The sequence below is a fragment of the Rhinatrema bivittatum genome, chromosome 5, assembly GCF_901001135.1.
Source record: "Rhinatrema bivittatum chromosome 5, aRhiBiv1.1, whole genome shotgun sequence".
Lineage (NCBI taxonomy): Eukaryota > Metazoa > Chordata > Amphibia > Gymnophiona > Rhinatrematidae > Rhinatrema > Rhinatrema bivittatum.
This window is the reverse complement of record NC_042619.1, coordinates 78,922,778-78,939,705: the sequence shown is the minus strand read 5'-3', so window position 1 is coordinate 78,939,705 and position 16,928 is coordinate 78,922,778. Positions and strand designations below refer to the sequence as shown.

General features: G+C 45.0%; 1 protein-coding gene across 1 annotated transcript in view; it reads right to left on the bottom strand.

Moving 5' to 3' along the window:
• RNF17 (ring finger protein 17) overlaps window positions 1-16,928 on the bottom strand; it is a 1,084,608-nt gene that overhangs the window by 565,581 nt on the left and 502,099 nt on the right. The window lies entirely within an intron of this gene.

The window sequence follows — 16,928 nt, the reverse complement described above, 5'->3', positions numbered from 1 at the left end:
CACAGCGTGGCTAGTTTAATTGCATTCGGTGCTTAGTTTCATTTAAATTGCATTCTTCTACATAGCCTGTTTTTCCTGCCTAAGTTCTGCTGGCTTCAAATTACATTGTACTAGGAAGCAATAAAAACTCTTCAAGTTGTTCCTCCGTGCGTATAACACCGAGCTAAATAGAACATTGCCTATAGTGCTAATCTCTAAATTGATTGTTGTGTATAACTTAAAACTTTGCCATGACTCTGTGGCTTTTGAAGCAGTTTGGAATTCTAGTGTCAGACACCGTGTTCTAATTCTCCCCCTTCACCCCCTCCCTGCAGTCCCCGAGAGCAGCTTCGGCTCCCTTTGTTCTCTGTGAAGCGCTGTGTGTCACAATATTTGTTTTAGTAATAACTTAGCTGTGTGATTCAGTGATTTGCTTTCCCTCAATCAGCTCAATACAGTAAAGGGGGGCCGCGGTTACCGTGCTCCTAACCGGCTTTCTACTCACTTTTCGGCCGCGTTAGTCCAACCCGTGATACACTATCCCCTTTAACCTACTCCTACCGCGTCCTAAAATCCCCAGGCAACCCCTTCCGCATGCGGCATGTATATTGCATGTAAACAATCGAATTAGCTATTCCCTACCATCCAGTAACACGCGCCCCGACTATCGCTATTTTACCCTGCCGTTTTGCCACGCATTTAACCTGCTAACTTACCGCCTACCCTTACCCCTGCGTTAGAGGCAGGGGTAACGGTAGGCGGCAAACTTTCCCCCAGCCCCCGCTCTCCTGCCCTGGCCGCGTCCATGGGTGCTGGTGTCCGGGGCAGCCCCAGTCCTCTCCCCTCCTCCCGAAGCAAAAAAAAAAAGCGAAAAAAAAAGTTGCAAGAGAGCGAGGGGAGAGAGGACGGGCAATCCTACCCTCGGGATTGTCAGCCCTCTCCCCTCCTCCCGAAGCAAGCAACCAAAGCGGAAAAAACGAAAAAAAAAAAAAAAAGTAGCAACAGAGCGAAGGGAGCAGCAGCCCCCCTCCGGACATCGGAGAGGACCACCGCGGCTCCCCTCCCCTGCCTCCAGCTGCCCGCGATGGACGCCAAAAAGAGAGAGAGGAGAGAGGACAGGCAATCCTACGCTCGGGACCGCGAGTCCTCTCTCCCCTCCTTCCGAGGCAGGAGCGAAAAGCAGCCTTGCTCCGGGAGGAGGGGAGAGAGGACTGGCAGTGTAAATCGATAAAGCCACTTACTTTATGCAGTCCCCTCCGGACATCGGCGAGGACGACCCCCTCTCCTGCCTCCAGCTGCCCGCAAAGATAGATGCCTGCACGGGCGAAAGCGGCCCCTGTTCGTGCAATTGGGCCGCTCAAGGCGTGACGTCACGACGTTTGGCATCACGGCATGTGACGTCACGTCTTGAGCGGCCCAATTGCACGAACAGGGGCCGCTTTCGCCCGTGCAGGCGTCCATCTTTGCGGGCAGCTGGAGGCAGGAGAGGGGGTCGTCCCATACTGGGTCAGACCAAGGGTCCATCAAGCCCAGCATCCTGTTTCCAACAGTGGCCAATCCAGGCCATAAGAACCTGGCAAGTACCCACAAACTAAGTCTATTCCATGAAACCATTACTAATGGCAGTGGCTATTCTCTAAGTGAACTTAATAGCAGGTAATGGACTTCTCCTCCAAGAACTTATCCAATCCTTTTTTAAACCCAGCTATACTAACTGCACTGACCACATTCTCTGGCAACAAATTCCAGAGTTTAATTGTGCGTTGAGTAAAAAAGAACTTTCTCCGATTAGTTTAAAATGTGCCCCATGCTAACTTCATGGAGTGCCCCCTAGTCTTTCTGCTATCCGAAAGAGTAAATAACCGATTCACACCTACCCGTTCTAGACCTCTCATGATTTTAAACACCTCTATCATATCCCCCCTCAGTCGTCTCTTCTCCAAGCTGAAAAGTCCTAACCTCTTTAGTCTTTCCTCATAGGGGAGTTGTTCCATTCCCCTTATTTCGGTAGCCCTTCTCTGTACCTTCTCCATCGCTATTAAATCTTTTTTGAGATGCGGCGACCAGAATTGTACACAATATTCAAGGTGCGGTCTCACCATGGAGCGATACAGAGGCATTATGACATTTTCCGTTTTATTCACCATTCCTTTTCTAATAATTCCCAACATTGTTTGCTTTTTTGACTGCCGCAGCACACTGCACTGACGATTTCAATGTGTTATCCACTATGACACCTAGATCTCTTTCTTGGGTTGTAGCACCTAATATGGAACCCAACATTGTGTAATTATAGCATGGGTTATTTTTCCCTATATGCATCACCTTGCACTTATCCACATTAAATTTCATCTGCCATTTGGATGCCCAATTTTCCAGTCTCACAAGGTCTTCCTGCAATTTATCACAATCTGCTTGTGATTTAACTACTCTGAACAATTTTGTGTCATCTGCAAATTTGATTATCTCACTCGTCGTATTTCTTTCCAGATCATTTATAAATATATTGAACAGTAAGGGTCCCAATACAGATCCCTGAGGCACTCCACTGTCCACTCCCTTGCACTGAGAAAATTGCCCATTTAATCCTACTCTCTGTTTTCTGTCTTTTAGCCAGTTTGCAATCCACGAAAAGACATCGCCACCTATCCCATGACTTTTTACTTTTCCTAGAAGCCTCTCATGATGAACTTTGTCAAATGCCTTCTGAAAATCCAAGTATACTACATCTACCGGTTCACCTTTATCCACATGTTGATTAACTCCTTCAAAAAGGTGAAGCAGATTTGTGAGGCAAGACTTGCCCTGGGTAAAGCCATGCTGACTTTGTTCCATTAAACCATGTCTTTCTATATGTTCTGTGATTTTGATGTTTAGAACACTTTCCACTATTCAATCATAACACATTAATAGATCGTCTGTCAGATATTGGAATCAAAGATACAGCTCTCAACTGGTTCAAATCGTTCCTCAAGAACAGACAATATAAAGTCAAGGTCAACAAAGAAGAATCTCAACCAATCACCTGCGACTGGGGAGTCCCACAGGGTTCGTCACTCTCACCAACCTTATTCAATATTTACCTACTCCCACTTTGCCAACTCCTGCTCAACCTCAATCTCATCCACTACTTGTACGCAGACGATGTACAGATCCTAATCCCAATCACCGAATCTCTCCAAAAAACTCTGGATTTCTGGAACACATGCCAACAAGCCATCAATAACTTACTCACAAGCCTAAATCTTATCCTTAATCAAAACAAAACAGAATACCTACTCATCTCTCAAGATGGAACCTACTCACTTCCCAGCACCAACCTCACCACCCAAATAACACTGTCACCACAAGTCAGAAATCTAGGAGTTATACTTGATAACCAAATGAATTACAGAGCTCTCATCAATAATATAATAAAGGAGGGATTCTTCAAATTACAAGTCTTAAAAAGACTTAGACCACTCCTCCATTTTCAAGACTTCCGATTGGTTCTACAAGCAATCATACTCACGAAAATAGATTACTGCAACTCTCTTCTAGTAGGCCTACCCGCAAACGCCTTAAAACCATTACAGATGTTGCAAAACGCTTCGGCAAGGATCCTAACCAAGACCAACAAAAGAGACCACATCTCACCCATTTTAAAAAGCCTACACTGGCTACCAGTCAATTTCAGAATACTCTTCAAAGAGCTTTCATCAATACACAAAGCATTACACAACCTGGCCCCACTCAAGCTCAAATTCCCTCTCCAACTCCACACCTCTACTAGACCAGTGAGACAAGCCTACCGAAACAATCTCCAGATACCACCAATGAAATCAGCGTTAAGCAAAAGAGCATTCTCCACAGCTGGTCCCAAACTCTGGAATACGCTCCCGCCAGAACTCAAATCAGTGCAATGCCCCATTATCTTCAAAAAAAGACTTAAAACTTGGCTCTTCCACCAAGCTTTTCCATAACATCAGACTGCACAATAATCTCTGCCAAGCTCCCCTTTAGGTCAGCTTGGCAGAGAACTATATAAGAACTTCAGTTAATTTCAACAACCTACAAGAGAACTATACAAGATCTAGACAGGTTCAACTTTAAAAAATTCTTTGAATCCCCATTGAATACCCCATAGAATAACTCAAGGAACTCCCCAATAAAAAAAAAAAAAAATTCCAACTCCAACTCCTTGGCAGTTCAAAAGTCCAACATGTAATTCCCTACCTATTGTCAGTCCTAAACTCTTTACACAACCCCACACCGATGTTGTCTGCCTCAGCCTATATTAGGCTTTGTATATTGTATTTCTTTGTTATTTAACCCCATATATTTATCTCCAAGTTATTTCTACCTGTTTTTTGTAAGACATTTTCTTGTCACTGTTATTGTTCAAAATGTAAACCGAATTGATCAGTAATTCTGTTATTGGAAAGTCGGTATAGAAAAGTTCTAAATAAAATAAAAATATTTTTCCTGGCACTGAAGTCAGGCTAACTGGTCTGTAGTTTCCCGGATTGCCCCTGGAGCCCTTTTTAAATATTGGGGTTACATTTGCTATCCTCCAGTCTTCAGGTACAATGGATGATTTTAATGATTAGTTACAAATTTTTACTAATAGGTCTGAAATTTCATGTTTTAGTTCCTTCAGAACTCTGGGGTGTATACCATCCGGTCCAGGTGATTTACTACTCTTCAGTTTGTCAATCAGGCCTACCACATCTTCTAGGTTCACCATGATTTGATTCAGTCCATCTGAATCATTACCCATGAAAACCTTCTCCATTTTGGGTACCTCCCCAACATCCTCTTCAGTAAACACCGAAGCAAAGAAATCATTTAATCTTTCCGCGAGGCAGAGAGCAAGTACCATTGTAATTGCCCAGAGTGCTTATCCCCCTCCTTTACAAATTCCTGTACCAGCCAGAGAGCTCACTAGCCCACCTCCCGCCTAGCCCACCCCCCCACCAGATAGCCCCCTCTTGATTTCTGGGATTCTTGTGTCTCCTCCCACCCCCTTGCCCCCTTTCACAGTGCTTGTTGGGAAGTAGAGTTTTGCCTATTGCTCCTCTGCAGTCCATCAGCCTGCTTAGCTTAGCCCCCCTTTCCCCCCTCCTTCTATTCCGCTTGAGCTCTTGGGTATTGTAGTTTTTCCGTGGTGTGAGTTTACACCCCCCCCCCCCCCCCCCCCCCCCCCCGGGCATTCCTTTGTCCTTACATATGTGCCTGCTAGTACCTGGTTTTCTGGACGTTTATGCTCCTGCCCCATGCTTTGTCTCCAGGCACTTTGGGCGTAGCCCCCCCCTCTTCAGATTTTTAGATTTCACTGTTAAATCATTTGCCGTGGACTTACCTATTCAACTTTACGGCTTGCTAAAACAAACAAGTTAGGAAGGAGAAAGAAGCTGTGAATTGAGAGCCCCAGGTACTGGCAATGCATTCTGGGCTTGGTAGTTATTTTCTATTCTATTGGTACCTCTCGGTGCCTGTCTGTCTTGGCTCACGCTGAGTCCTCTGGAGGCTGAGGTCACCTCATCTCCTCCCTCAGGAATTCTTTAGAGAAGAAGGGAGGGCGTCTACTGTGCTCACTGCTCATTGCTATCTGCATGCATTGCTCTGGCCAGTGCTCTGTCTTTTAAAACTGAACCTTGAGAGATTCCGTTTTCGCCCCCTCCCTCTCTTGCGCTCCCATTTTACTCGTGCTGGTTGATGGTAATTGAAGTCTGAGCTTGGCATTCCTTCCTGTTGAGTTCAGTACCTGTCTGTGCTAGGCTGACATCACCAAGCCTTACTAACAGGCCTATCCTGTAAAGTGCGGCCGCGTTTACCCTGCTCCTAAGCCGCTTTTAACTCACGTTCCGGCCGCGTTAGCCCTTCCTGCGATCCCGAATCCCCTTTAACCTACTCCTACCGCGTCCTAAATTCCCCGGGCAACCCCTTCCGCCCGCGGCATGTATACTGCATGCAAACGAGCGAATTAGCTCGATATTGCATGCAAACGAGCCAATTAGCTATTCCCTAGCATCCCGTAACCCGCGCCCCGACTATCGCTATCTTTCCGCGCCGTTTTGTCGCGCGTTTAACCTGCAAACTTACCGCCTACCCTGACCCAGGCGGTAGAGGCATGGGTAAGGGTAGGTGGAAAGCTTTCCCCCAGCCCCCGCTCACCTGCCCCCGCCGCGATCATGGGTGCCGGTCTCCGTGGCAGCCCCAGTCCTCTCCCCTGCTCCCGAAGCCCAAAAAAAAAAAAAAAAGCGAAAAAAACGTTGCAGCCCCCCTCCGATGTCTGGACTGGGGCTGCCACGGAGACTGCAACGGCAAAGCAAAAAAAACGGCGAAGCAAAAAAAAACCAAAAGCAATTTTGGTTTTTTTTCGCTTCGCCGCTGTGTCCCCCCTCCTCTCGGAGCAGGGCGCGAAAAGCAGCCTTGCTCCGGGAGAAGGAAGGACACAGCGGCAAAGCAAAAAAAAAAAAACCAAAAGCAATTTTGGTTTTTTTTTTTCAAAAGCAACAATTTTGTTTTTTTTCCAAAAGCGACTTACTTTTGGGATCTGTCAAGATCCCAAAAGTAAGTCGCTTTTGGACGCCTGCAAAACTTACTATTCTGAGGCCATCAGCAGGAAGACATTGCAATCGTAGCTCCTCCCGACGAAGACAAAGATGGCCGCCTGCACGGGGGGAAGCTACAATTGGCCGCTCAAGACGTGACCAAACGTCGTGACGTCACGTCTTCAGCGGCCAATTGTAGCTTCCCCCCGTGCAGGCGGCCATCTTTGTCGGGAGGAGCTACGATCGCAATGTGTTCCTGATGATGGCTTCAGAATAGTAAGTTTTGCAGGCGTCCAAAAGCGACTTACTTTTGGGATCTTGACAGATCCCAAAAGTAAGTCGTTTTTGGAAAAAAACCAAAATTGTCGCTTTTGATAAAAAAAACCCCAAAATTGCTTTGGGTTTTTTTTTTCTTCGCCGTTGCAGTCTCCGTGGCAGCCCCAGTCCGGACATCGGAGGGGGGCTGCAACGGTTTTTTCGCTATTTTTTTTTTTTTTGGGCTTCGGGAGCAGGGGAGAGGACTGGGGCTGCCACGGAGACCGGCACCCATGATCGCGGCCGGGGCTTTTTTCGTTTTATTTTTTTTGCTTCGCCGATGTCAGTGTCTATTCTACCCTCCTCCCGGAGCAAGGCTGCTTTTCGCGCCCTGCTCCGGGAGGAGGGGAGAACAGACACTGACAGCGGCGAAGCAACTTCCTGGTATCTGTCATTTCAAATGACATTTGAAATGACAGATACCAGCGTGGCGTGAAGCCTTAGGCCCGCGCACCCAGGATACTGTATAGGCGCTCTATCCAGTAAAATGGGTTGCGCGGGCCTAATGCTTCACGGGCACTTATTAGCCGCGGCTTACATTTGCATGTAATTAGTGTTCAGGATCGAGCGGTAGGTGAGCTGCACTGTGCGGGCGGTAACCGCGGGTGCTGCAGGCACTAACGCAGCTCTTCCTACCGCTCGGTACTGGATAGGCCTGTGTGTGTGAAATCTTCACTCCCCCCCCCCCCCCCCCCCCGCGCCTGCTGTGCTAATTGCCCGTTTACAAGTGCTTACATTTTATGGCAGAGTTTCTGTCCATTTAAAGTTACCTTCATTCCAGTCAGGTTTGATTTTTCCTTAGTAAAGGACATCAGGTGGGCTATCCCGGTCTGAGCATCAGCCCCTCCCTCCTGCCCACGTTTATTGCTTGTCGTTTTGACTGCCTTTTCAGACAGACTTTGAGAGAAATGTGTCTGTTACTTGCTGTCTCAATTGGTTTCCAGAAAGGATTCTGAGTAATTCCTTTTCTTGCGGTTTTGTACAATCTCTGTGATTATAAATTACTTTCATTTGATCATTTGGTTTGATTTCTCATTAGTTCCCAAGGTGCTAATAATTTGTGTTACCGGTTTCTTTGATCCTAGCCGCTGCTAGCCTATGCAGCAGGGAGAAGAAAATAAACCTCTTTTTACTTTCCTATCCTTTTCTTAAGCCTCACTTTAGAACCACGTGCTTCGTTCCCACGTTTTATATAACTGTTTTTATACATTTCTGCCTGCACAGCTGGATTTTGGTTCCAAGGTGCTAATTCTTTATGTTAAAAAGTTCCTCTGATGTTTGCCATTTCAAGTGCTCCTGCAGCACCGGGAAAGAAGGTTATAAAAAAAAAATTACAACTGCCTTCTAGTCTAGCAGTGCGTGCCAGAGAAAGGGGTCAGCTAAGGGGGATGTTGTGGGACAGTCACCGAAAAAAATAAAAATAAAAATAAATGAACAGAGAGACCCCATTTTAATGAATCGATCAGTTTAGTTTAAAAACAGATATTTGTGTGTTTAGTTTAAAAACGGACTGGCAAGGAATTAAAAGATATTAAGGCACAAGTTGTTTAGCAGGAGAGATTTGGTCATCGTACTGGCACACTTACAGTATATCCCTAAGCCTTTTCTTGCATATTTAAAATTGCCCTTATGTTTACATTGTATGTCATAATTAACAATACTTTGTCATTTCCCAGAGGAGAGTGTCTTCCCCAGATGCGCAAGCGCTATCTCAGTAACAGAGATTCTGTTGCAGGACTGTCTTCCAGATGAAAAAGAAAAAAAAATGAGTGGAAACTGAGTATTAATGAGTATAGCGCCTCCTAGAGGCACAGCCATATAAAAGAACTAAATGTAGCTTTATGACTGCAATTTGCTGAATTCATATCAGAATGTTTAGTTTCAATTGAGCTATAATTTCTCTAACCTGTATGTTGCCAGTTTTTATATTTTCCCAGGTTAATCACAGATGAAACATCTGAAGATTGTTGAAGATTACATTTTCTCCCTTTTTACCAGTTTTTTTTTTCATTTTTAAACAGATCTCTTTTTGATTTTTACTTTTGTTTTTATTCTAGATCGATCTAGACATTAAGTACTTTTTCACACACCCTTTTGGCCTCCTTTTATTTTTGATCAGGGGTTTGAGCTCATCAGAAGTAAAAAATTGTGTTCCTTTTTTGTCTTCTGTGTCATGTGTCCTTGCACCTGAAGAATGAATGATATGTGTCAAAGTTTAATGTTCTCTGTGATGCGATGTCTGTGGTGGAATCTTCTCCCTAATTAATCTGAATTTGTTTTGCCCTTATGGTAGATTCTGATCAAGTAACATACCTAGTGCTGAACTAAAAAGCTGTGCTTCCTGTCACTGATGTGCACTAAGCCGAAAGACCTGTTTTCCCTACCTGCATCATTGAATTCAAAGATTATCCCGACTTGGACTGTGAACTGTTTTCAAAGAAAGCCATCATACAGCTTTCATCCTACATCATTTGATTTTCTTGTGTGTTCATTGTTTTGTGTCTTGCTCAGATGATGTTTGGACCTATTTGCAAATGCCATTATTTGGACAGAATTAATGTTGTTTTTCCAAGTTTTGTAGTATTTTCCAGTCTAACTCCAACCTCTTATATCCGTTAAATGATTATGTAATATGCCTTTCTTCACCCTTTACCCTTGTCTATGAAAGCTGCCTTGATCACATTACCCACATACTATATCCCACTGATTGTCAAATGTTTCAACAGCCCCTTTTCTTTAACTTTGATACCTGGTTGTGCATTTTTTCCTGTCCTGTTTATCATCTTCGTTACTATCAGTCTGCTTTTGTATTTCCAGTTTGGTATTCACTTTTTGCATTAACATGTTTATCCTTTTTTGTGTATTGTCCCTTTGGAGTGGCATACTCCTTGTATGCACCATTGACCCGAATTGTGATGCTTGCATCTCAGTCACTATAGACGGTATGATCAAGACTTCCCCCCTGCTATACAAATCCCACTACGAATGTGAAGGGACAGTTACATATTGTTCCCATAATTCTACACGATACAGTGTATGTACCGTGCAGACAACCATTACCCTGTTTTGACCCTACTGAAGCCCCCGCCCAACAATGGATACAGGTCCACAAAGGAGACCCTCCTCAGGGTCCAGTTATGGCATCTGCCCTTTTGCTCCCTACCGAAAGGTCGGTTTCCCTCATTTTCGAAGTATGTACCCTGCCCACATCCTGGGATGTGACCTATAGATGTGGTAATGATTTGGCTTGGCACCATACCTATATGCATAACCATAAGTACGTGTGCCCCAAAAGATGGCCATACACACCCTTATTCTTTGACTATCTGGTTTTTCTCTGGATCTTCCTTTCCTTATTTGTGTACTCTGTGGTTTCAGTAGTAATTCATGGTTCAAGAAGAATATATATATATTCACATATATTTCTGCCACATCAGCATATGTTGAATACATGCTGTTCTGTTTGCTGCAAGCTATTTCTAGCATTCTCTCACTCATCTTACTGTTGGTGCCTTGCACAAGTTCTCTTTTGACTTATTCTTTGTTCAGCAGCCTGCATTTATGATAATTACTTTGCTGATCTCTAGTATCTCAATATTCTATTCCCTTTCTACGCTGACCTCCCTATAATCTTTTTGAACATTTCTTCCTGTAACATTTCCTATTAGGTTTTACCTAGAGTATGCGTGTGCTCTTACAAATGTTTCCTGGTAGTGTGGCCTTTGTGTTTATTCTGAGATTGTTCTCTTTGTAGAAATTTACCCATTCTAACTGAGGCTTACGCTCACAGGGATATGCAACTGTTCCTATTCCTACCTATGACCAGAACGTGTCTTATGTTTTCTTTAAGTTGTTTTTCCCTTTCTTCCTTGTCCATTACAATGGATTGCCTCTTAATACTTTCTCTGTACCTTTTAAGAATGATGTTCAATTGCTCTGCTAGGTTATCCCTTCTGATTAGTATATTTGTGACACCTATATGCATAAGCACCAATCCAACCTCAAGTAAAGCACAGTAGATATTGGCCCACTCCATTGTTGCAACACAGTGCATCCATAGACCTTACACAGTATTGCACACTATAGCTATAGGCAATTCCCGCTTGTCACAATCTATTCTCAACTATACCATGAAAGCTCAAATGGTAAATTCTTATTGGCCCAGTATTGTGACCTATCATGATGGCTCTTGGGGTTACAGAACTCCAATTTACATGTTAAATCGTATTATAAGATTGCAAGCCGTTGTTGAAATAATTACTAATGAAACTGCTAAAGCACTGAGAATATTAGCCACTCTGCAAAAGGGTTTTCAGAATGCCATTTACCAGAACCATCTAGCATTAGATTACATAATAGCTGCAGAAGGAGGACTATGTGGTAAATTTAACCTCAGTAACTGTTGTCTTCAAATAGACGACAAGGGTGAAGTAATTGAAGAAATCACCCGCAACATGATGTCAATTGCACATGTACCAGTGCAAACCTGGAAAGGACTTGATGTCAGTGATCCATTCGGATCCCTTGGCTCATGGTTCTCTAGTTTAGGTTCAGGATTCAAAATTCTAATTGGCTCCATGTGTACGATTGCCATGTGTACGATTGCCAGTTTGTAGTCTGCCTCTGCTTGCCATGCCTCTGCATCTGCCTACAGAGATGCCGCAATCAAGTCTCTGAAATGCTGATAACACAGACCAGCACTCGGATCATGCTCAATCAAGCTGAAACCCTGAACCTGATGCTCCTGGATTCTAATGATGACGCTGAACCATTCCCAGCTAGAATACTAACCGGAAAAAGGAGGAGGGACCACATAACCGAAACCCTAGCGGAACTACATTGGTTACCGATTGAACACAGAATTAAATACAAAACCCTATGTACCATCCATAAACTAATTCATGATGAGAAATCAGACTGGCTAAACACAGCATTACGGGTACACGTCCCACACAGAAATCTTTGATCAGCAAATAAAGCACTCCTAACCATCCCTTCAGTTAAAACAGCAAGACTAACCCAAGTGAGGGAAAGGGCCTTATTAGCAGGACCCACAATTTGGAACACAATGCCTCCAGAGATCAGATTACAAAGTGATCTCAAGGCATTTAAGAAAAGTTTAAAAACATAGCTTTTTAAACAGGCTTTTTACAAGGAGACGGGAGAATAGAAATTATTCAGGAGTAAGCAGATAAACACAGACACACAGTACTTATGACAATACAGTAGAGTAGTCTATGAACCCCACATTACAACTAGCATATTGATAACACTATGTATATCAAATTTACCCGTAAAAGTACTTTCAGTACACTCTGTCATGACCCACTTCTCTAAAAATTATTTTGTCTAATGATATATTGTAACTGAACCTTTGACGGCACCTGTTAGAATATACTATGTACACTTTACTTACATTAAATATGTGCCTACATGTAAACCGTTGCGATGGTATATAACTTAGCGACGGTATAGAAAAGATTTTAAATAAATAAATAAATAGATATGACTATCTGTGAAAAACGAGCATATTGGTACTAAGACGGGTAAGTCTCTAGCCAGTAAGGATTAGCCTTAACTAGGCGGGACAACCTAAGACAGGCAATACGCGACACAGATAGGTGTGAAGGGTTCCTAGGCATCACCCTTCAAAGGGGGGCATGTAAGAATACCCAGCGCTGAATTGCATCTAGTAGATTGATAGCACTATGAAGCACTATGATAACTAAACTTACTAGAGAATCAGCCAGCACAGATGACATCATTCCTGGGAAAACGGAAGTTAACTTGGTCTTATTTTCTGCTAATGATAACAAGAGGCTCCTGCCCATAGTAAGAGCACACACACACATGCTAAAATTTATTGATTGGCTATAAGGGAATGGGCGGGTTTTTGGAGACATCTGTTAATTGGTTGGACTGACACCCTTATATTGCTGAGCACACACGTCAGATCTTCGAGCAGATTCTGTATTATACACCGTTTGCTTTGTATTTGCTTCTGCTCCTGGAGGAATCCCCGCCTTCCTCCATAAATAAAACCTCTACTATTACAACTTTTTGGAGCTGGTATTCATTGGGTTAGTCAGAGGTTACCGCCATTAACACGTTTGTTAAGGTAATTTGATGTTCTGGAGCCTGAAATGGAAGGCCTTGAATGAGATTGGAGTGGTGAATTCACCAGGCTACTGACAGACGGAGCTGTTTGGTAACCTGGATAATGCTGGACAACTGCTGGCAAGCTTGAATCCACTGGTATTTTAAGGTCCACTGAATCACTCATATGGCTAGATGAGCCATCGGAGTGACATGCACCGAGGACGCCATGTGACCCAGCAGTATGAGGAAGTGACAAGCAGTTGAAGATACTAGAGTCTGTAGGTGATGCACCAGAGATGCTTTGGTGAAAGCGCGATCCTGGGGGAGGAAGGCTTTCGCCTGTATGGTGTTTAGGTCGGCCCCTATAAAGGATAGGGTTTGGGATGGAACTATCTTGGATCTGGAATAGTTGATTAGAAACCCTAAGGAGATCAGGGTGTGGATAGTGAGACACAGGGAGACTAGTGCCCTGCTGAGTCTGAGCCCTAATCAACCAATCGTCGAGATAAGGGTAGACATGCACACCCTGATTCCTGAGGAAGGCTGCGACCACCACCAGACACTTGGTGAATACCCGTGGAGCGGACGCTAGGCCGAATGGTAGTACACTGTACTGGATGTGACGAGGGCCGACCAGGAATCGCAGGTACTTGCGATGAAATGGAGAAGTTGAGGTGTGTGTAAGCGTCTTGGTGATGTAGAGAACATAGCCAATCTCCTCTTTCTAGAAGAGGAAGTAGAGAGCCCAAGGTTACCATTTTGAATTTTTCTCTCTGCAAATATTTGTTTAGGGTGCGGAGGTCCAGCATCGGGCAGACGAGACCTGACGTTTTTGGTATTAGAAAATACCAGAAATAAAACCCTTGCCCCTGCTGGGAGAGGGGTACTGGTTCTATTGCTCGGGATTTGAGGAGGGATGAGACCTCCTGTTCGAGCAAGGGAGAGTGGTCGGACGACCCCCACATCAGCCGAGGTGGAGAGTCCACTGGAACAGTCAGGAAATTTAGGTGGTTACCCTGAGTGACCACTGCACATACCCACTGGACTGTATGCCAAATGCTGTTGAAGTGGCAGAGCTGATCGCTGACCGGTATGGATGGAAGAGGAGAGGTTGGCTTACACTCTAGGAAGGAATCAAAACCCTGACGCTGGTCCAGGCTGAGACTTTTGAGGCACAGTCTGCCTGGATTCACCTTTTTGGTAAGGTCTGGAAGGGCGTCCTCTAGAAGCCGGAGAATAACATTTTCTTGGCTTGTAGGCCGGCCACTTAGAGTCACGTCTGAAAGTTCTCTTAGGGGCATAAGAAAAATCAGACGGCACAGAAGAAAGCTGGCACAGGGTTTCATGGTGGTCCTTCAACTGCGTTTTTCGATATGAATTAATATGTGGTACACATTACCCCGTCTATTTAAATGCGTAAAGGCATTTAAATCATATGAAGCAACCAGGAAAAGAAACACAAACGCCATGCTATACGATCACTGAATTCACCTACAACGCTGTTATTGAGCCCTTGATAAAGAACCGGCTGTTCGAAACATGGACCCATGTCGGGCATATTAAGCAAGGCTTCATAGATGTTTAAAAAAAAAAAAAGACAGCGTTTCACACCAAAGTTAAGTTGAACTTTTGCACAGCAAATATGAAAAATATTTAAAAAAAGATAACTATCAGACCTATGATTAAAAATAAGGCAGAGATATAAAGTTATCACTGTTCGATGAAGCCTATTATGATCTTTAAATAAGCATCTGTAACTAAGGTGTTCGACAAGCACTCTTGGCAATTTTGGGTCCTTCAACTGCACCACGGTCTCTCGGATCTTTTCCCCAAAGAGATTATCACCCACACAGGGTAGATCTGCTAATCTGTCTTGGACTTCTGGTCTTAAGTCAGAGGATTTGAGCCAGGCCCATCTTCTTCCACTAATCCCCTCTGCAGACACTCTAGAGGCAGTGTCAAAGATATCATACGCAGCACGACCTCGTGCTTTCCAGCATCCAGACCTTTTTGAGCCAGAGTATGAAGTTGAGCCTGGAGTTGCTCTGGTAAAGAATCAGAGAAATCCTGGATCCTCTTAAAAAGGTCTCTGTTATACTGGGTCATGTATAACTGGTAAGAGGCAATGCGAGATATGAGCATTGAGCCATGGAAGACACGCCTGCCAAAAGCATCCAGGGATTTTTGTTCCTTCCTTGGAGGTATGGAGGAATTAGGTTTTGAACGTCGTGCCGCCTTCTTCTGGGCTGATTCAACAACAGAGTGATGATCCAACTGTGACTTTTGGAACCCAAGAGCTGACTGCACAAGATAGGTGGCATCTGTCTTGCAGTTGACAGGTGGAACTGAACCTGGGTGTTCCCAGTTTCTCTTCAGGAGATCAAGTAGGATTTCATGAATAGGTATAGACATGATTTCCTTAGGAGCATCTAGAAATTGGAGTACTTCCAGCATCTTGTGCCTAGAGTCCTTTTCTATCTGAAGTTGAAAAGGAATGGTTTCAGACATTTCCTTGACAAAATTAATAAGAGACAGATCTTCTGGTGGAGAACGTCGTCTTTCATCTGGGGGAGAGTGCTCTAATGGTAGATCATCTGTATCTTGGGATGGATCATTGGTCCAAGGATCATAGGGCTGATCTCCAGCACCTAGTGGGTCTCCAGCGGGGAGAAATGGTGCTAATCCTGAAGGACCAGGCCTAGGCATCGGTGGAATCAGAGGTGGCACCGACTGCATCGATAGAGGCACTGAAGGGGTCGGTGACATCGATGGACAAGTCTGTGGCAAAATCCCAGACGTTGGAATGGGTATCAGTGTTTCCTCATCATCTGATAATGGAATCTGTGTGGAAGGCACCGGACCCACCGATGCTCTCGGTTCCATCGGTGGAAGGGCACCGATCAACGCATCCAGTCTACCCAGTAGCGGTGCGAGCGCTACTGGAATCGGATTGGTGACCGGCTCGGGGACCAGTACCGGTGTCGACGGAGGTTGGAAGCCCTGAAGTGCTTTACCGATGGCCTCTTGGATTATCTGATCCAATTCCTCACGGAAGCCTGGGGCATGGAACCCCGGCTCCGGAGTAGGAGGCAGCACTGGCGTAGCCGGAGGGTCCACTGGTGAAGGTGGAATAAAGGATCCCGGCACCACTGAAGGTGGGGAACGCTTCTGTGACCCGGTCACAGAAGAGGATGGGGCTTCTTTGTCGGTGGCTGTCGAGGTCGATGCAGAGGGCTTGCCTGGATCGGCAGACAGAGCCTTGCGATGATGGTGTCGACGTCTTTCACGATGATCTCCTCTGTCCTTTTCTTGAGGAGGCAAGGAGGAGAGAGACACCTTTGGAATCGTCGACGCCGGTCGGGCAGCAGTGGTGCCCCGGTGCTGGCGAGAGGTCGATGGCACCTGCTCGGACGAAGTCAAAGCTATCAATGGAGTCGGGGCTTTTTGACTGAAAGAGAAACTCCATTTTCTCGAAACGAGCCTTACGGCCCTTCGGTGTCATTTGGGCACATTTGGTGCAAGTTAGGACATCATGGTCGGACCCCAAACACATAACACAGACTGTGTGCGGGACAGTGATGGACACTGTTCGAGTACAGTCGAGATACCGATGAAAACCAGACGCCATGACTCAGACAAAAATTTAGCCACGGTGTGGTCGATGGCCAGTAGGCCCCAAAGGAATAACTCGATGGGAATTGACTGCAACAAGGGTAAACCCTTACCTTTCGACCGCGGAGTATGGATATCGATAGGGGGACCCCAATGGGGTAGAAGGTTTTTGACATTTTTGAAAAACGTTCCGTGAGGAAAATTCCTGTCAGGAATCTCAAGAGAGCTCCTTAACCCCTGTGGCTACTGCTGCGCAGAAAAAAGAAGACTGAAGGGGGACCTCTGCTGGATGCAGGGTCAGTGCATTGCTGGGCATGCCCAGTAGGTGCCAGTCAAAGTTCTAGAAACTTTGACAAAAGTGTTCCATGATTGGGCTCCATCCTGTAT